This window comes from Phoxinus phoxinus (assembly GCF_949152265.1).
Source record: "Phoxinus phoxinus genome assembly, chromosome: 8".
Lineage (NCBI taxonomy): Eukaryota > Metazoa > Chordata > Actinopteri > Cypriniformes > Leuciscidae > Phoxinus > Phoxinus phoxinus.
Window position 1 is genome coordinate 32,594,849 of NC_136883.1, and position 22,381 is coordinate 32,617,229.

The 22,381-nt window shown below is 38.6% G+C and overlaps 1 long non-coding RNA gene across 3 annotated transcripts in view; it reads right to left on the bottom strand.

Annotated features, from left to right (window-relative positions):
* Nucleotides 1–22,381, bottom strand: part of LOC307003451 — a 224,458-nt gene that overhangs the window by 5,289 nt on the left and 196,788 nt on the right. Inside the window, exon 4 of one of the 3 annotated variants that reach the window (XR_013798708.1) lies at nt 11,869–11,973. The exons of the other annotated variants lie outside the window; for them this stretch is intronic. This is a non-coding gene — a long non-coding RNA (uncharacterized lncRNA). Of the gene's footprint in view, nt 1–11,868; nt 11,974–22,381 lie in introns of those variants that run through there. 3 annotated transcript variants of the gene reach the window in all.

A 22,381-nucleotide genomic window follows, 5' to 3' on the forward strand; every position in this document is an offset into this window, starting at 1 on the left:
GACAACTGCGCTCACTGGAGATCAGTCTGTCGTGAGACTCTGACGGCTGGAAGGAGATGTCTAGGATTTTGTTCACACTGCAGACCTGAAAAACCGTAATAACATTTTTTTTTTAAAGTGAGATCTAGACTGTTGTGTTTGATGATGGATGCCTCGACAGCAATCTTTACAGCTCGAGACATGAAACACTTCGTTAATTGCAAAATAACGCTTTGTGGGCGGTTCCGATATTTCATCCAGCCAAGTCTTAGTTTGACTAAATATCAGCCGGGATTGGAATGAGTGTGTGAGAGAAAATTCATTGTGCCGTAATCCCTTAAGCCCTTCAGGGATGGCCTCTGACCAGGGCATATGAGATCCACTACCCAGCGCTAATCTGTTCCCAACACTGATGAACCCAGAAAGTGGCTCTTGCGGTTAACAAACTGTCCACGGATGGATTATCCAGTTTGCAGCAATGCAAAGTTCAGAACACAGCAGCTGTAATCCCAGTGTCTCGATGACACACGTGCTGAGGCCTTGCACTCAATAAGCACAAGCTTGACCCAAAGAATTGTGTTTATCCATTCATCCATGCTCATTCCTCCCCCTCTCTGTGACACAAGCGCTGATCACTTTATCCCTCTGTTCTAATGGCAGAGAGACAGAGCAAGCACGCTTCAGCCACGCACGGCACAAATCCCTACTGACCTGGCTTACCACTGGATGACCAGTGTCTAAAACACTGTTCGCAAGAAAAACAGAAGATTTTAAATATCTAAACAGTGTGGGCATGGCATAATCAAATGATGTATTAAGTAACATGTAATGCATTGAACATTAAATTACATAATAGCATCTTTTCAAATAAGTAACAAAAAATGTATATTATTTATTGACAAATACCTCTTCCTTCCCCGTTCTGAGAGAAAAGCTGGTATATTTAGGGTGGGTATGCATTGTAGGGGTATGGATAAAGCATGATGGGTATTGTAGTTCTAGAGTGTAAAATGTTAAATATTAATGATGAATGACAAAGATGGTGTGCTCCTACTACTTATAAATGTGAGAAACTGCAACGCGCAATATGGTGTAATAAGTCCGGCCTTCTAAATAAAAGAGCCAATCGGAGATTGGTAAAGCCATTTAGTCACTGCAGCTGCAGTTAGAATCTCCAATTCTCATAGAAACCTGAGACTCACGATTAGGACTGCACATGCGCATTGGTTAGTCTAGCCTGAAAAATAAGCTTTTTTGTAGAACTATTTGAGGACAAGAAACAACATTTATGGTACAGTTCATGTCAGATTTTACTACCGATTTGAAAAATGTCTTTTTATTGTAAGTTCGGCAATCAGTTTTTGATATTTCAGGATTCCCCTTCAGGATTCTTCCAAACATGTGTGCATTTTTTTTTCCCCTCAGCAGAACACACACACAATTTTGAAGAACGTTGAGGTCCACTCACCACTGGAGCACTTTGACCTTTATTTTGTGGTCAAAATATCTTCTTTTGTGCTCCAAAGAAGAAAGAATGTCATTCAAGTGTGAAATGACATGAGGATAAGTTAATGATGACACTTGCAATTTTTGGGTGAACTGTGCCTTTCAAAATTTCAAACACTGAAAAAAGGACTATTTAGACCGTGGTCACATTACAAAACATCTGACTTGTATCGGATTTAGGACCACATTTGGAAGTGGCCCAAATCAGAATAGAAAATATCAGATTCCATGTGGTTTGTGCTGTTCACACTGTCATGAGAAAAACAGGTCTGAGTCCAATATGAGGGTCACGGTGATTTGGCCAAGTAAGACATGTTCCTGGATCATCAGGGACATGATAGGTGAATAACACTGATGCAGAAGCACGTAACCCTGGGTGTAAGTCTAAACTTGGCATAAACTGTAAACTTGTCCCTCAAATCTAATTGGTTGATTGGAATGTTGTTCCAGGATCAACAAAGGTGTTGATCCATGACATGTACTGGGTGAAATCACGTTCACCACCATTCCACAGCGGTGATGCTAAAAATATATTGGACCAAAGAATTGCTATTCTCTTATGTATAGAGGCACAGGTCAGTGCCACTTCACTGTTGACAGAGCCATGTGGCATGAACCTTAGCCTATGATGACTGTGCAGCGAGATGCCTGGAAATATGATAAGGCGAAGGTCATAGGAGAATGACTTGTTTGCCATGTTAATTTCCGGAAAGAAAACTGTGAGATAAGACAGAGATAAATTGACCTTTGGCCTGCAACATTCAGCAGTTTGGATTAAGATTAGACACTCAAAAATGAGTAAATGAATAAATGATCTGGGCTGCGTTTCCCAAAAGCATCGTAAGCCTAGGTAAACACCAACTGTCTCTTCGATCTACTTGCGCAGCCCTGGACAGGCAGTGTGGATATATTCTGTGCTTATTTACGAGACATTTAAAGAACAAGCCCCCTCTCCAAGTTATATGAACACCAACCTTGAGAGACTGGCACTTATTTCACACAATGAGGTATTCATCAATGTGAGGTATCATTGTAAATGGACACATAATCCAGAAACTCAAATTAATCTCCGTTCTTCTTTGCTGAATGTGTTGTGCACCAATATTACATTCATCGACGAAGAAATGCAATTAATTATGAGAGTGGTCCCTGCCATCCAACCAAATGGATGGGCAAAAGGGGGAGGTTCAGGGACTGTTCAATAGCTCTCATTCGAGGATGGAAAGGCCTTCAAACAGCAAGGTTGTTTTTTAAAGGCTGTGGGTGCTCAGTGTTTCCAGAACGCGTCTCATCTTTTCATTGAAATGGAGTGAGCTGCACTCCAACGGTGTCTCACATTTTAAATAAAATAAATAAATATCCCACATCAGCTGTCCCATCATTTCAAGAACGGTGACCTGACACCTTGAAACCTTGAAAGCCCTGAAGGGTCCAGATTCTATTCACTCGATTCTTTTAAATTCACCACAAATCACACACTCTCTCGCACTCAACAAGCACCTGTGCCAAGTTTTAAATCATAAATTCCGCTCGTCCTTTATCTAAAGCCATTTGTTTAGCAATCCACTCAGTTTTTCGTTCCTTTGTGAAAGCAGAATTCCCAAATAGTAAATAATTATATAGACACAGAAAGCCATTCTGTAAGTCTCCTAGTAAACCGGTAATAGCTACCTTTGTTGGTGGCCTCATCTTTTTCTTTCTTATCTGCATTATACTGTACCACTTTATGATGTATGAGTCACTACAGATACACAGAGTCCATTCACTTCTTTGGTACTGGTCAGATCCAGCATTAATGTCATTCAGTTTGTGAATGCTATTTGACAATGTTCACTTCAGCCAATTTCTCCATAATTTTATGGCAAAAAAAAACATTACAACGGGTTGTTTATAAAGATAACAGTAATCACATTTGAAGAGACGTTCATATAAAAGTTAAAAGACAACTTTCTGAAGCAATAGGGTGGCACATAAATAGCATAAAAACTGTTTAATTGATCTTTTATGACTACATGCATACAGTACATATGACTATGTGGGGCAAGTTGTCACAACCTGTTACAGATGGACTAATATTAGAGAATGCCACATTTGTATTATCTAAAACACAAGATTTGCTACTCAACTCTCACTTTAAGTACCCGACATCAGTATGGGGTTTCGGGCTTCCGGGGTGTCTAGAGAAGGCTCTTGTTTTTGAAAAGCATCTTTGTTCTAACAGATACTTGACACCCACAATGCATTGCAACGTAAATAAACATGAATGCACACACAGCTGATAATTAGTTAGATTCAGCTTTGCAATAGCTTATCATCTAGGGCACGACCTGAACAAAGGTACTGGATACAAATGAAATGCTTATTATTAATATATGTGAGAATGAAAATCGTTTTGCCAAGTATCATGTTATTGATTTAAATATTACCGTGCGATTTGAATTGCATGTTGTATAAGAACAAAATACACATTATTACTCGCTTGCATGTCAGTTCAGCCCAAATTCACACACTCTCACACTCAATTTACACAGGTTGGCTAGGAACCAGACCTTGCAAAGAGAAAAATCTCCCAGTTCACAGGCTTGATAGAGACCATTGAGGAGGGGACCCCACACAAAGACCAATAGCGATGGGAATCAGCTGAAAATATGTGACATAATCACATTAGTGTCTTAAAGGACACAAAGCGCTTAGTCAACTTCCCTTGATCAAGGCACATCTGGAGAAGCGGGGGGACTGGAGCGGTGGTCCTGGCTTTCCCCAGCTAAAATTAAAACAAGCTGTAGTGCCACGCTGCTGGGCCGCAATGGACCAAAAACCATGACACAATAATGGATTGCTCCGGCAGCGCTGCGGTAAATGCGATGCTTGTGAAAAAGGAAGAAGACAAAAAAAGGAGGAAGAAAAAACAGTGGATGGATTTTAAAAAAGGCTTTGAGAATAACGCCCACAACTTTCCCAGAGAGGATGAACTCTGACCCAGAGAGGGACGATGGAAATTTGTTGAATGTGTCCGCAGAAAACAGAGCACTTTCAGGAAGTAAAGCATTGTACACGGTATTAAGGAGTGGGAAATATCATCCGAATAATATGAACTAGTACTTTAATATACTTCAAAGTTTTCATGGTATACAAGTTACTACTTATGATACTTGAACATGTATGTCCATCACTGTTGGGTGTAAAGCATTACTAAGTAGTTTTTTAACTTGAAAAAGTAAAGTGAGGGATTACTCTTAATTTTTCTGTAGTTTAATTTCAGTTACTTCTGATGTAATTACATTAAATACTGTATAGACTATAGAACAATTCTATATAAAACAATAGTGTATTTAATATAAACATGTAACATCTAATTTTAAAATGAATGTAAATTGTCCCTTTAAATTCTTTGGTCAGTTCAATAATAATTTATGAAATTACATTAAATACATTATTTATTTGGAAGAATTAAAAGAGCAGTTTCATGTCTATTCTTGAATTGGTGAACTGATCGGTGATAATTAGTAATAAGTAATGGAATACTTTTTAGAGAGAGTAATTACACTGTTGAATATTAGTATTAATTCATTACTTTTTGAGAAACTTCCAACACTGATGTTCATATAAAGTCGAAAACAACTTTTAGTGAAGACTAAAAACAAGAGAGAACCAACAAAATTTCCTGTGGGCTTTTTGGTTTTTCTATGCATTTTTTTGTTTTGTTATTTTTTTGCATAGTGTTTTGTTCTTCCCTCAAGTCAAGTTTGGAATGACTAACCTGATCTCACGTATGAATTCGTATGATTTGAATCATACAAAAATGTATTTAAAAAAAAAAAAATTAATTATGAAGGACCACCCCTAAACCTACCCGTCACTGGAAACGTGCGAATAAGGTCATAAAAATTCATGAATTAGCCACCAGTTCAGCAAAACGTAAAATAGTTACAAATTGCTATGAGATTATGTTGAAATGACATAAGAATAAGTGTTTTCAGTTTTTTGGTGAAGTAACTAAATTATGTAATCAATGGAAAAGTAAAAGAAAGCGGAAGTTTTACTGCGATGCCTCAGAAACATGTTAAAAGACTGCATAACTTCTCTAAATCAGTAGCAAAGTACGCTTACTATTAATAAAATTGCTTTGTAATATTGTCCAGTGGCACTTCTGAACATATTGTAGCCCCGTTTTTTTCCACTTCACCCTGTCTAAGGAAAAAAAGCAGACCTTTGTTTTAGCTTCACAGTAACTGTGAGAAAGAGGACCTGCTCATGGTATAAACACCCACCTCAACATGCTCCAGCACAGCGCTAGGAGCTAATTACAAACACTGCTTGTGCTAAAAACCCTCTTGTAGACAGCAAACAAAAAGAAAAGGCTGGGGGAGCGAAAGGGTGAGAGAGAAAAGTGACAGAAAGTGAAAGGGGCCCAGGCAAGGAAGGAGGGAGAAGCGGGAGGGGATGAAGAGGCTAATGAATCTATAGGAAACACCACTCCTCTGACACGTGAAACGTTCCCATTCACCGCCCATCGGGACTTAAAGAATGTTCAGCCTTTTGTCTCTTCTCTAATTCCTCAAGAAGAGATGGGATGTGAAAGGTGTGTGTGTGTGTGTGTGTGTGTGTGTGTGTGTGTGTGTGTGTGTGTGTGTGTGTGTGTGTGTGTGTGTGTGTGTGTGTGTGTGTGTGTGTGTGTGTGTCAAAAGGGGGCTTCCTTAGCGGCACTGCTTATCCCCTGAGCTTTAGCACTTATCAATAAAGTGGAAAATTATATAGTGTAAAAGTAAAGACTTATTTAGAATATAATTAATCTTTTGGGAAATCATATTCTCATCTAATCATAATCCCAAGAGAAGCACATTTCATTCTTACCTTCACAGTCAACATATTAGAAACAAGTCAATACCCTTTTTGATTATAAAACACAATAACAGAATAATAATACAAAATCACTTCAATCATTCAAAATCCTCTTTGATTATTATGTTTATAAAGCTATAATATTTAAAATACACTAAAACTAGTACAAAATGATAAAATGATGATTTTTTTTTGGTTGTTGTATTTTTTACATAAAATGTAAAAATGCTACAGTAAAAAGCTGTTAATTAGTCAAATGTACAATATAACAAACTGTGATAAAATATTCAAAATACTGCTACATGTAAGGATCTATGAAAGTAAAAATTATGGATTAGCATATAAATTACAATTTTACTTAAAAGTTAAATAAAAAATTGTGAAAAACAGTAAAAGAACATTCCAGGAAGTCCTGACGCATCACATGTGGTTATATTTTATTGATATTTTTCTCTCTCCAATTTTAGTAATCAGCTATGCAGACATTAGGTTTATTTGAGTTTTCTGCATGTTTCCCGATTGGTGTTTTGTGAATATGACCATGTTTTTTTTTGTCCGTGGTTTATGCTGGCCACAAGGCTATGGTTCCAACATTATGGCACATTTAAAGAGACAAAGTTCAATACAGGTTCAAGTAGATGTTTGTATTTCTACTTATATAGATGTTACAAGTTCATCTCTGTAACGCTGCTTTGAAACAATATGTATTGTGCAACGTGCTATTAAAATGAGCACAACTATGAAACCACTTTTAAAACCTTTAACACTGCAGCAGCTAAGGGACAAATCATTGAATCTGCATCTGACCATTTTTGTAGTGTGTTGTGTGGTAGTGTTGGGAAAGCCACATGGCCGGAGTCCAGACCCAGATTCTGTCCGTTCCCCCCCCGCCTGCCTGCTTCTCTCCTTTGCTCCAGAGCTCTGATACAATCTGCTGCTTTTACCCCCAGGCTCTTGACGGCACTTGTTACGCAGTTAAAACAGGGAGCTGGGATGGACTCACGATTCAAAACAGTTGTTCCTCTCACCGCAGTGATTTCAGGGGGATACACATATGGCAAACGTGGCAATTTATCAAACAAGTAAATGCAACAAATTGATAGAACATTACGAGTCAACAATCTAAACAAGTAACTAAACAGCATACTGGGCTTTTGCTTTGCATATGAATGCGCATAAATCACGAGGCCGCGCACACACCACACCCAAAGCCCACATACTCACTCACTTTCACCCTGAACAGAGCTGTGGTTACAGCACTAGCTCCCATATGTAATTTGGCCTAATCAAGTCTCGCTCATAGACGCCTGGAGCAGTGAGATTGGCCTGATCTCAAAGTGCACCATCAGCCACAAATTACAGGCTTTGATTTTGGGTTAACTGCATGCCACTCCTATAAGAATAACAGTGACAGTTGTAATATGGAGGTAGTTAGACACCTGTAATAGAATGTAACCAGAGGACATATGCTGCCAGGATTACAAAGCGCACGGGGATCTTATCTAGCAACCAACAACAGGCGTATAAATAAAATATATCACTGGAAGTCACAATAAATCTACATGAATACCAAGTATGAGTTTCTGATAGGATATTAGAAAATCAATAGCATATAGTGTAGTATGTGAAGATAACAAAAAGGCTTGATCAAAACTTTGTGAGTAAGCCTGTATATATATATATTTGTCCAAATATTTGGATAATGTATTTTATAGTCATATATAGTGTTTTTAAGGCTTAATGCAAAGTTTGGCTTGCAAAGTTATACATATTAACATTCATGTCCAGTGTATTTTTAATCTGAAATAATTATTTTGTAAGCTTAAATACAATCATTCATATTTTTTTTTTTAATTAATGATTCTATTAATAAACATTTTAAAGAATATATGACATTTTACACATACCTGTAGGTCATCATATAACGTTTAGTATTTCATAATAGAAAAAAAGGTGGAAAAGAAATTAATACCAAAACAAGGTTTAAATTAACATCAACTAAGATTAATATATGCTAGAAGCATTGTTAGTTCATGTTAGCTAAATGTCATTTTTAATGACATGGTAAAAAGGAAGTGACATCACTTGAATCTTTAGAGGAGCCAAATTCAAAAGTTGGACTAGTTTTACTGGTTGGACGAGTTATCTGTCATAATAGGTCATAATAGGTTTTCATGCTTGATCAGATTTATTAAGCATGGCATATCCACCTGTAAAAAAAAACCCCTAAAAAACCAGCAGCAAACAATTTCTTTGAAATTGTACCTTTTCATAAGTTCTGTATATCCTTAAATACTATTTTTTTTTTATAATTTATCTTCAGATAATTTTTTTTGTAGAAAGTTATAAATCTTACAGAAATGTACCGTAATTTCAAAACCATCAAACTGGAAAATGCACATTTCATAGAATGACTGCAATATGTAACTAAAGCTCTTTATATTTAGAAACCAGCATGGTGTGCTTTTTCAGATAAATTACAAAAAGACAACACAGCCCTAACAACAGTTTTGATAGTAGGAATGATATATTAACTATTGTCATAGACAGATAATTTCTCACCAGGGCACAGACAACAACAGAATGCAAATTTAGTTTTACACATGTACGATTTTTTCTTTCTTTTTTAAAGCCATGCTGCTAGCCGTCTGTTCACATGTGTTGCGTCTGATGAGACAGACAAGTCAGCCTGTAAAAAGCAAGAAGTATTTTTCAATACAGACGGTGGGAAAATATCAGTAAAATTAAAAGCATGTCATAAATCTCCCAATATTATTTCACTGTGATCTGGGGCCGTATTCACAAAGAATTTTATCTTACCACTAGGAGTACTCCTAAATCGCACTAAAAGATTTTAGCTAGGAGTGTTCTCTTAAAAGTTATTCACAACGCCTTTCAGACCTACTCTTAGTAAGGAAAAATGACAATTCCTAAACTAAGAGTGAGTCTCCGTTGCTATGGATGACGTCAATTATCATGCACGAGCTTCCTCGCAATGATCACGGTGATTGGTTGTTAGATGACAGGGCCATCATGCGGAACATAACACAGACGCACCAAATCATGGAATTACGACATCTAAATATGTCTGTGTCCTACACAAAATAATAATAATAATGTCATCGAAATGCATATATAATGACAAAGTTGTGAATTCAATTAAATTAAATCAAGGTAGTCTATACCCTAATGAAAACCGCCACTTGCCTAATGATGAAAAACGACACTTGCATTAACACTTGCTTGGTTAATTGACATCCTATTAGCCTAAATAGACTACTTAAAGCAAGGAAATATTGCTCCTATTGAAGTAATGTAATAGTTGAATGACGGTGGATTATGAACTCGCCAAAACGGAAAAGAAAGCCCGACTGGACGCAGGATCAGTTACTGCTGCAGTTGCTAAAAAAAAAAATAATAAAAAATAATAATAATAATAATAATAAAAGGGAAATTCGGCAATGGGATACATACAACATCGAGAATTGTGAAGTTTGCACTTTGCATCGAATACAATCTGGGTATTGATGGAGTGGGTTTTCTTTCTATTCACAAACACATCCTCATCCTGACGTGGTGCAATTATTTTAATATGTGTCGATCCGTCTATAGCACCGACCACACCGGCAATATCCATAAAGCTGGCTTTGTTTCTTTGGAGTTGGCGAATATCCAAAGGAAAACTTATGAACTGTCGAATAATATGGGGTCTACAGTGCATTGATGGTTTGGTGGATATTTACCGATGGCTGGAGTGGGATATCGCTAGATCGTCGGCATTAATTGCATTTTCCCCGTTGCCAGGTAGCAAAGTGTTATCAAACATTTAAATTCTGTATTGATTGGGTTGTTGCGATTATTTGGCGCTGTTATTGCATTCCTCACAAGATCCACAACAATCAGTATTCCCTCACAGTTAAGGCGGTATCATTGTAATAACTCTGTGTCATTGACTGTCTCCAACACACTGCGTCGCGCGGCGATTTTAAGACCCGTTGTGAATAGGTCTTAGTGAGTTAGGAGTCCTCTCGACTTCTTTTAAGCTGTCCCAGACTTAGGTGCTACTTTTAGGGCTAAAATGCTTCGTGAATTACTCTTAGTGAAAAAAATGAGGAGTCCTAAAGTTAGGAGTGACACGCCCATTATTTTTAGGAGTTGCTCCTAAATTCGCCTGTTAGGAGCTACTTTTAGCCTTAAAATTCTTTGTGAATACGGCCCCTGGTGTTTAAGTCAGAGATTCAACCTTTTTCTTTTGAGTTTTAAAACTTCAGCCATTTCTACCCAAAGCTGAACATTTCTCAAGATCTGTTCCTCTGTGGATATAAAACAGGAGCTGTTACAGTCATTATAATTCTCTTGCAAGATAACAAGGTGTCACTTCCACAATGCAGTTTAGTAACATCTGACACATGCATAGTGGGTTTCTGTTACATCTGGTGTGGGGTTTTACAGTACAAGAGGACACAAGTTTGGCAGGTGAGTCATTGAACACTGCAGCCAACACAGAGAGATGGATGGGCAGACACAGAAGTTTTTGGACTTCGCTCGAGGCGTGAATGTGTTTGTAGAGAATGAACTTAGCTCTTTGCCAGGAATCTAATGTCATTCAGCCAACAGAGTTTCCATCAAAATCGATGTTTCCAAATACATCTGAGAAGAACGTTACTTATGGTTTTTAGGTGGGGACGGGGAAGGTGTGCAGTTAAGGGCCTGGGAATGTTACCCTGTATTTGCCAATCCCAGCTCCGGCCTCCGATGGGCGTTCTGCCAACGGATGGAGACTTCCTGCTGTTTAACAATACATTTTCTGCTTCGCTCCATTTTGCCATTATATCATAACAAGGTTAATTCCCAACTTTAATTGAGCTTATGGCCCTAAGATGTGTTTTGGTCGATTGGATACGAGGGAGATACGTTCCTGTTTATACCTTGAGTTTTAATCCGTCTCTTTTGTCTACTTTCGAAAACTTCTGTCCTGATTTCTTCGAGGGGAGGGTCCATAGGCGGGTAAATGTATGGGCTTTTTCAGATCTTTCGATCTAATGACATTAGCTTGCGCACTTTACATATGAATGCAACTGGAGACGGCGGAAAAACATACGGAGAACAACAGCTTTCGATTCTGCTCTGATAGCCACAAGATCATGTGAGTATGTGTTAGAAATCATGGTGTGAGAACATTGTGGTTGGAAAGTTTTAAGTCTTGACTTTAAACCAAACTTGGGTCTTTAACCGACAAAGTTTAAATCCCATCTGGCTAGTGCGCTTCCCATAATGTTTAGGCATTAGGTCAGTAGGCGGAGAAAAGAGTCTTTTGTTGCTGTTCGAATGCATTGGACCACATGAGCGTTTACAATACGATAGAAAGCCGGTCAAATACGCCTTCAACTATCTCTGGAAGTGGTCAAAAGTGGACAAGCTCAAAACGTTTTAGACCCCGTTTACACCTGCATTTAGTGTAGTCCACTTGAGATTGGACCGACCAAAAACTCATCTTAATACCAGGTGTAAACAGGGCCTATGATACGTGAACTTGCTTACCTGAACTACTTTCTTTACCCAGACATCTCGGAGGCGATCTTGACCCAGAAAACCCTCGTCGTGTCCCAATCATCGATTTTACACTAGTGAATGCTACGGCACAGCCTAGAAGATGAGAGTGCAATTTGCTAAATAACACATCTTAAGGCCAGTACAGTACACATATTTAGTTTAACACAGTTTTGGAAATATGAAAAAATCCAGGCCATCCTCGACATTGAAAGTGAGGCAGACAAAGAGATAAAGAGTGAGAGAAGTGTATGAATATTTGAGGACAGCAAGCACTTCACAGACAATGATTTAGGTTGAGCCTCAGTTTATGTCCCTAATTTCATCTCACTTTGGGGGTCCCCGCTCTTTCTTTAGACCTTAAAAAATGTAAAGCCCTTTCAAACATCACCTTGAAAAGAAGGGATTGTGGCTAATTGAGCACTGTAGCAGCGTAATTGGGCCAAAGGACCTATCCACATGAAGAGGGTGACCCTTCTAACCTAGTCCTGAAAAAGAGACAAAGCTAAGGGGAGGGGTAATGTGAGTTAAGGGATTCTCACCCACCCTTGTGGGAGCTTGTTTCACACACACTGCCCAAAGTGGGGCTTAATAACTTAACACGCAGCTATGTTTTTCCTCTTGAGGAGGTTTTCTCCTTAGAACCCCCAACATTCTCCCAGACCTTTCCATAAGGACTCTTAAGAGACCAGCTTAGCCCTGTCCTGATATACTAAGAGGACATATAGGACACGCACAGATTTCCATGGTACATACTGTGCTGTTTAGGATGTCTAACAATACATACATTTTTCGTTACACTTTATTTTAAGGCGATGTTGCATTGTACTGAGTACTGAGTAATGTGTACTTACTATAGAGTTGCGGTTAGGGTTTGTTTTACGGTTAATTACTTGTAATTATGCATAATCTACTATTATTTCTATAGTAAGTACATGTTTTAACGTGTAACTGTCACCTTGAAATAAAGTGTTACCCAAATGTGTGAAAGGCCACACAAACAGGCCACAATCGGCATGAGCATCACTATGTAACGTGCCAAAGCACAGGCTCTAACAACCATATTTTATTTACATATATATATTGCATTAATAATATATACAAATATTGTCGCAGCAGCTCTGTTCCCAGTCTGTCAGCAATGCTCTGGGGTGCGTTTCCCGTACAACGATGTAACTCACTGCTCAACTGCCATGGTACAATGCATTGTTGTAGAAACTAAATAGCTAATCACGACTGTTCCCTGAAACCAGTCGCACGCACTGATCTAATGACTGGATTGCTCATTGCGTTCTAAACTGCCAGCAGGCGGTGAAGCCACAGGAACTATTCGAGCGGCCATATTGGAATTCAGTACCGACCGAGGGTATCATTGACTGACAGCAAAAAACCTTGACCTAAAAGGACCCGGTTTGCAGCGTTTTAGTCGCACAGGGTTGGTTTTATGATATATGTGCATAAATTAATTGTTACTTTGGATGTTATACTTTTTTTTTAGCCTATATTTATATATTATATTTTATTATATAGCGACTTAAATCAGGGCTGCAAACTCTCACGCAATTGACACTGTTCTCACACCATGTCTATTTTCTCACACAGTGAAAAAACATCTCTCTTTAAAGCAAAACTATCTCTCTCTTACACACATATCTAAGCCACTGGTGAGGACATTTAAAAAGGTGTCTTATACAGACATGGATGAATGCTGCTGACACAAATAGGCTCATGTCGGTCAACCACAGGATCTCATAAATGACATACATAGATGACACTTTGGATGTCGATCATGGAAAGATCACGACATTAGACATAATTCTTATGGAGCAGCCTACGAGTATCATCTTGATAAGTAATTGCTCATGACTATAACAGACACAGAGATCACGAGCCACAAACATTTCACCAGAACCTAAAGAGGTTGTGTCCCAACAAGAGGTGGTCCGTTTTGTCTCTACATGGTTGCCAAAAGTGTAAATGCAGAAGTGTTGATCAGCGATTTCACACGCATAAAATGTGGCCTAGTGCCACAATGAAATCACACCATGTTAACATACAGAAATATAACCATACACACTTTCACACAATCGACACGAATCACCAGGACACTGCGTTCTGCCCTTGACTCCAGCGGCTCCTCAACAGTCTGCCCTCCTGATGACAGCCTGGCAGCAGCTGGCCAACACTTCCTCTGCGCTGAGCCCACGCTGGTCCTGCATCAGGCCTACACTAATGACAGCAGCTTCAAGTGATTACAAGCAACAGGCCTCATTGTTCTGTTTGCCCCTGCTACCTGCCAACCCACTGCAGGTCCCCGCTCATTAATTCCAGCCGTCAGATGGCTGCTCGTCCTCTCAGATGGGACTTCGAAATCAGCCAGTTTTAAGGACACACATGGCAGTATAGATGGGCTTAATGACAGAGAGTGAAGTCTTACAAAAAAAAAAAAAAAAAAAATCTTACAGTCCTAGTTTCAAACTAATTTGAGGAAGACTAAAGGTTACCAACTTACTATTGTACTATACAAAGTACTATTTTTTATTATTATTATTGGTGGTAGGTTGCAAACCGTGATTCACTACCATTTAGATGCTTGAGGTACATATGATTAAACATAGAAATTAATACTTCAATTCAGCAAGAACACGTTCAAATTAATAGTTATGTATTACATTTATTAAATTGATCAGAAGATAATTCAAAATAACTATTCAAAAACAATAAACATCTCTAATTATATAACAAATATATTGGGACAGACATTTTTATTACTTATATCAGTTAAAAAATATGTTAAATATATATATACTGACTGTCACTTCACTGCATGTTCAGTCACATTTAAAAATCCTTGACCTTCCTGAAAGGACAGAACATATGGGCAGTGTGTATTTAAAACCTACCATCATTTATTCAAAGGGTCAAATGATGAATAAGTCATAGATTTAAAGAAAAACAAAGTGATTTGGGTCATAGTGTGCTTTTTTAAGGTGAGGTCAACTTTCAGTAGCACAGGGTATCATGTTAAGAGGGTTGCACACTGACTGCCGGGCCGAGAAGTCCGTTGGTAAGTGTCTCACATGTGCATTCACTCATCCGATCTCATGTGGAGGCTGAAGCCACGCTCCTGTCCACCCTGATTTGTAAGCTCAGAGGATCACTCGGCACAATGCGCTGTGATGTCTGAACTGGTCTGACTCAGCAAAAGATGTCAATGTCTATGATAACATGGATAACAACAAAAAAACTGGAAACTGATGATAACCTAATTATAGAAAGTGAGAGACATTATTCATTTTAGTAAATAATATATTTTGTTAACCATTAAAAAGACAATGTTGTCTTTGTCTGCACCAATCCTTCAAAACATCACGTGGCATTGTATTGATGATAAACTGTCTACTCTGAAATAGGAGGCACGTATTTTTGAAAAGGCACTAATTTGTTCTTGCTAAATTCACTGTACTTTTGGCTCACACACAAATAGTGTACAGTTTCTTTTCCTTTGCTCTGCACTGAAAAAAGACTAAGCCTGTTGTCTCATGGGATAGACCCAGAAGAATTGATTTAATGCTTCAAAACCAATATGACACCAAGGCCATATGAGCAATGCTAAGTGGGTCATTTTTCCTGCCTGCCTTAAAAACAGATTGACATGGGTTACCATGCCTACACAATAAAGTGGAGAATGAATGACTGAATGAATGGATGAATGATTGAATGAACGAACGAATGAACGAACGAACGAACGAACGAATGAATGAATGAATGAATGAATGAATGAGACTGGGACTAGTTGTCTCAAGACCTTTATCTCGATTTTTATCAAGGTTTGACTCAAAAGTTCAATTATAAAAAATCTGGGATTATCTGGTTCTGTTGATTCAAAAGACCTTGGTCAAAGACCCTGTAAATGTAGCCCTGTAAAACGTTTAAATTGAGCTTAAAAGCCTTTAATAGCCTTTTAAAAGACAGTTACCTAGTACCTACATGACTCTACTATAGTCATATTTTAAGAAAGGCTTTATACAACAGTTCAACGAACAAGTATGTAAATAAATGTCCCAAAGACTAACTTTTTTATTTACACTTTGAATTCAGGATCTGCTGTTGTTAGTTCAAGCCTTTGTTACTAATTCACAAACAGTATGTTAGAACTAGCAATGACGGCTTGAGCTGTTTCTGAGATGCAGCACGATTGTATAAAATTGGTTTCATAAAACAGTTCAATAAATGTAATATTGTGTAACTGTTTTTACTCCACCAAAGAGAGTGGTTCCAAACAAAGCCAGAGTTGATTATTTAGTTCCTGAATAATTCAATGGTTTTTGCACAAATCGATTGGGTAAATGATTCAATGACTAGTTTATAAAGGCAGTCACTTGTTTTGTTGCCAAAATAATCAGCGGTTTTGGATAAATTGAATGAGTGAATAATTCAATGACTCATTTGTTTTGTTATAAATAAATCCTATACCTTCATTCACTATTTCCCACATTAATCCACTAATATAATCACCTAAAGGAGTGAAAGGGGAGTGGAATAATTCAGACACTGAGTGCGTCGGAATGACTGTAGATAATCTTCTGCCAAAAAACAGGAATTCATTTAACGCATCCCTCACAGTGCATGGGTATTCACCAGCCAATGAGTTTACATTGGTTGGACACTCATTATTGCAGTATAAAATATAATGTCTCTGTAATGTTCACTGTTTTGAACACCACTACAAATGGCTCTCCCTTCAAATGAATAAGCGTATGGGGGCAGTGTTTTTGAATGAATCGGTTGCATGAATAACAAAAATGACTAAATTTATTCGGACACCAACAAACATAGGACATGATATGTAAAAGGGAAAAAAACCCGATCTACTTTATCTAATAAAATGTTATATATAGTTCAAAGTAGATGTTATATGTTCAATGGACTATCGTTTTCATTGGCAACAATTTTGGAAATGTTCAATAGCCTATTTGTAGTCATGATTATGAGGGATGCTCAAACACAGGAATAGTAACTTAAATAAAAACTGCCAATTTTTCCCCGCAAAATAAAACTATTTATCAAGGCACAATAAGTATACATGTAGAGTTGGTGCAAAACTGTTAACATATATCAAATATGATTGTGCATTTCTTAATCTCCGAAATATGCAAAACAAATGTCCTGTTTTAATGTTATGACTGTGTGAGTGTGAAAGCATGTACATGTGTTGTGTGTGACATGTTTCACCCCAGATTGTGGTGTTGGCCTTGTAGTGGCCAGTGGTTAAACCACAGTAGCAGAAAGGTTAATACATACAGCACATGTTGCCTTCCACAACAGGTGGCGCGGAGCACTCAACGGCTCTCAGCATTCCTGCCTCTCTATGCTGGTGGCCCCTGGTATTCCAGGATTTACGCTGCCTCCCCACCCTTCCCACTGCACAGGCCTGACTGACAAGCTAATCGTTGGGCTGGGATCCCCTCAGCTATTGATTCCACTGCAACACAACACCTCCCAGTCAATGAAACTGCAATATAATGGTTGAGCTGCGAAGAAAAGGGGAGGATTAGCGCGTCGAGCAACTGGAAGAAATTTGCTGCTGCCGCCTCCGCTGCATATAAGGCTTCACTCCTCCTTGCAGCTGCTGGTAGGTAGAAACAGGGCGGCACAAATAAAGTGACGGGGAGAGATAGAAATGCTGGAAAAAAAAGTGTCTCAGAGGGTAGTGGCTAAGAAAGGCAAGTTATTAAAAGCCACAAAGCGGAGCCCATGCTGGGTGCGGAGAAACAGCCGCGGTGCAAAAGAAAGCACAGTTGAAAGGATGGGGGTGTGCTTCTAAATTGTTCTAATCCTTTGAGTGTTTTATTTTGCTGGGTTTTGTAGTTTAGCAACGTTAGCCTGAGAGGGGAGATCGGCGGCACCTTGTTTGGTTGGGGTTGGGGTTGGGGTTGGGGGGTGGGGGGTTGCTCCACAATTATTATTATTATCAGCCTCTGTATTGGATAAAACTGGAGTGCTTCAGTGCACACATTTCGGACTGATTTGACTTTTCAGGCTTTTTTACTGTGCTGCCTGAGCTGAGCAATGGCTATCGATTCAAGTTGAGGGGAAAAAAAGTAACAGCAATTAGTGGCTTTATTGTTCCAGTTCCAGTGTTTCAGTCAACGATCCAATTTCTCTTTTGTTTGCACACTTAATTAAAACAAATCTGTTACATATCTCTTAGGGATCAGTGGCTGTTTCCAGCGCCTTAGTAAGTCGATGCAGTAGTGACGATGAAAAATCCATATTTTCAGGCATCAGTGCCATAGGGAGTCATTCAAAACCAGCTGAATATTGACACAATCAACCCGTCACTAAAACACTTTCCCTAAGGGACAGGTGAATTATGTTAACATCTGAAACTGTTCATCTTAGGAATTTCTTGTCTTAAAAACAACAAGAAAAAGGTCTTTCAGGAAAGATTAAACAAGTTGATACTTTGAAGAAGAGACAGAGTCGACTGTTAAGTTATTGAGTTTTAAAAGTGACACAAAACACATGACCCCTTGGCCTTTCCCCCCCAGGTTCCCTCTGTAATACTTAAGATATTGCTCAACTTTGAGGTTTTAAGCTTCTCTCCCTCTGGGCAGCTTTTATGTGCCATAATGTGTGTGCACTTCTGTTACTCGACTACATGACCTATTAACAAAATGTATGGTTGATCAGTTCAGCTGAAATTTGCAAAAACAAAATGATTGTGGATGCTCGTGTTCTGCACGGTAACTTCAAATGATGTGCTCTCCAACGCGTCTTTTAGCAATTTTGTTTTTATGCCTGCTCTGTTAAACAGAATGGCTGTATAGTCCGTAACACTTCATCTACCCAGAGGGCTACATAAAATCTCAAAGTCATTCAACAGAAGGATCCAATACCACTGTTTTACCTAGGACTTGCTTTTATTTTTTTCAAAGGAAGTAGATCGGCCTTTATTGGGCTGACTGTGGTACGTCCCGTAAAAAAAATGTGGAATTGAAGAGAGGACAAAGAGCAAGTTTTAAACTAAGTCAAGCAATTGACATCCAGTATGTAAACATCTTTTCAAACTTGCGCACAAACATAATATAAATATCTAAATATACTCTGGCATGAATGTCAATAAATCCCATTAACATCTCAAGTTTACCAACTTAAATGTATAGACCTGATATAAAGATTAAAAACCATAAAACAAAACATCTGACACACAAGCTCAGAGACAGAGCAAGCTCATATCATGATTCCCGCATGACATTTATAGCGCAAGAGCTTGTTAAACAGCGAAATCTGAGCCAAAGTTTACTGACTGGTCAACTTAGTTTGGCTCATTACTCCATACAAGAATCTAGCGACAATTTTGTCCACCGTAGTGTCACGCTGACATTTCCAGATATCTTTAACCAATCTCAGCAGTGTCATCAGACTGTTTCTGTCATTATTTTATTTATTTTTTGTATATTTCACCATAAAGTTAGTTAATTGATTTTTCTAAAGGAAACTTAAATTGCCAGCAGAGGTTAACAAATGAAATAGTGGCGTTTGTGCGCACACAGACACACACACATAGTCTCTAATAACAAAGTCCATTCTATTGGTGACATTTGCAACTTGATACCCCTATACAGGGCAAAAATGTAATTGGCACGAGAAGGCCTCTGCATAAAAATAGAGGGCTAGTGTCACGGCAAATGTCAAAGGTTTGACCTCCCTCACCCTCCACACAGCCGGCCAATCCTGATGACTTCTGACCACCCCTAGAGCCATAACTGTGGCTTTAGGCATGCCAGGCCCTGATTGGTCATCATGCCATTCTTCTGAGTGACATGTAAAGGCATCATGGAGGAGGAGTAATGACCTTTACTCTATAGTCACATCTCACCAACAATGTCATGCTGTCAAGAAGCTGTCCGTCTTCATGGAGACATGTTTATAGAAAGAGAGGAGTTAACTGAAATTTTCTTCATTTGATGTTTCATTTTAGGCACAAAAGCTTTGACAGCTGACAGCATTACTAAAAGGACTGAATGTGGGGGCTTTTAGCTTGCTTATCACTAGGGACAAATTCTGGATTTGTTTCTCAAAAACAATTGTATAATAATTGTACGTAAACTTCTTTAAGCAAACTACTTTATCATATATAAAACCCCTTAGACATAAAAATAGCATTATTTATCTGCTCCAGCACATTGGATAACGCATCTTTACACCACATAGAGTTAAGTAAATATTACTGTGGTAATGTCACAGCCTTGACTCTAAACATCCACATGTATAGAGCTTCTTAAATGGGGTTGGACCTCTGTGCTGTCCAGACATGACCTGGAAAGACACATTTCTTCCAGGTCAGTGTGTGGCTATTCCCTCTTGACTTGCTCGGTAAGCATAGCGCTCTTTCACACGGCCTAATTGCTATACAATAGAACTGCACTAATTATTATGTACATAATATTTGTATGAACGCGAAATCTAAAGAGTGGAAGACATTTACACAAGGCAGCGGATGAAAAGAGTCCAAGATGAGATCAGAGGCCTGGTTAAAAGGTTCAAGTCATCTTCCGGAACCTTCAAAGGTTCTCACACAGAACGTGCGGGTCAGTCAATAAAGCATGTACAATGAAAAAAACCTTCCTTTTCCCAGCCCTTCACTCAGAAAACAGGCACTTCAGCGATAAAGCTGAAGGCAGTTATTACATGGTGACTTTTAATACAGAAGCGATTTGCGGTCGCCAAAGCCCAGGCCTGCCCCAGGCGAGCCTCGTGCACTGCTGTTCTAATGGGACCAGTTTGTTGACTGTCAAGATAATGGAGAAATCAGTAGCAGACGGGCCGAGCACCGTAAATAGCAGAGGTAATTAGAGAGCCTGTCACAAATCCAGGAAGGTTTGATGTTCTTGGTGGTGTAAGAGAGGAAAAAAGGTAACAGGTACCAAAAGTGATGACACACAATAAACGTTTATGGGGCCAGTCTTCTGGATGTATTACAGGCCTGTTGACAACTACTGACATAGGCTTCCATATTATAGAGTTTTCTTGATTACTTAAGGGGTATATATCATATTGATTTTGTGCCATAAACATAATTTAGTTTTTCATTACCATTTTCTAATATTAAACAGCATGTTTTGTTGCTGAAGACTTCCAAATAACACTTACTTTGCTATAGAGATATAAGAAACTGAGCTGTGCTGCATTTAGTTTCACACAGCCACAAATTTGATTGGCAGAAAAGATTGCTATTCTGACCAAGAACCGCCCACTTAGACAGGAAGAGACCCACATGACTGACATATAAAGCGACCAACCACAGTTTGTTAGTTTTTTTGCACTTTAGAGGCAGAGTTTTGTAGTATACTACAACAACAGACAAAATTAACTCAAATGTGTCACCTCCATCCCAAAAGGAAAATAAATAAATACATTATTTCACAGACCTAAATGAAATACGCATGTAGTTCACTTGATACCTAAAGGCTAAAACAAAACAACTAGACTACGGGGCCGTTAACAAGACAGCGTTTTCAACAAAAAATGTTACACTTTTTTATGCGTTTAGTCACTCATTCACAACAATGGCGTTTTGGGGGCTTGAAAACGCACATTTTTGAAAACGGGTTTCAAAGTGCACATTTTTGTAAAATGATACAATTATCGTTTCTGTATAAGCTACAAATTCACAGATTTGTGCATGCGTATTACGTGTTAAATCTATAGGTGTGTAGTGTTTCTTAAAGTGACATCGCCAACTATTGGCCTGGCAGCATAATTCAGCGTTTTTAGTCGTTTAATCGTGCAGAGGCAAAACTTTTCTCTTTCAAGTTCATCGTTGTCATGGAAACATACCCTAACGCTAACCTTCTAAACTTTGCCAAATTCAGTGATTCCTCAAACAGCGCTTGTAGTATCAATTTAGTTCCCTCTTAAACACAACTTCATTTTCAGAAAGATCAAAAAACTGTGCCCTGGCTTTTCAAAGTATGCCATCCGAACAGCTGATTAATTTTTTTTTTTTTAACTATTCATCATATGAATTTTGACTAAACTCAAACTTGGTCCCTAAAGTTAGGCTGCATAAACTAGGTCAGCCGGATCCGGGAACACTTCCAGATGTACTTGCATCATAAGAAGAATGGCATCTACGCTAATATTAGTCTTTCTGTTTATCCCGAGGTTTATCGTAGTCAGCCGGATCCATATCAGATGAAGGACCTGCGCCTAGACACGACCACAACGATTGATGTAGTCAGCCGGATCCGGACCATATCCAGATCAGATGGAGGACTTGCGCCTAGACCCGACCGCAATGCGTATCCCTGAAGTGTCAGCAGAGATTGTGTGAACTAGACTATCCCCTGTGAAGGTCTCATCGGCACAAAAACCAGTGGCACTGGTCCTCAACAAACCCGTCTCCATACCGGCGTGATGACTCCAATCTTCAACCAGATGGAACTTGACAAATCTTCTGAATGTTCCAAACCAATCTGATTTCTGACCTGTAATG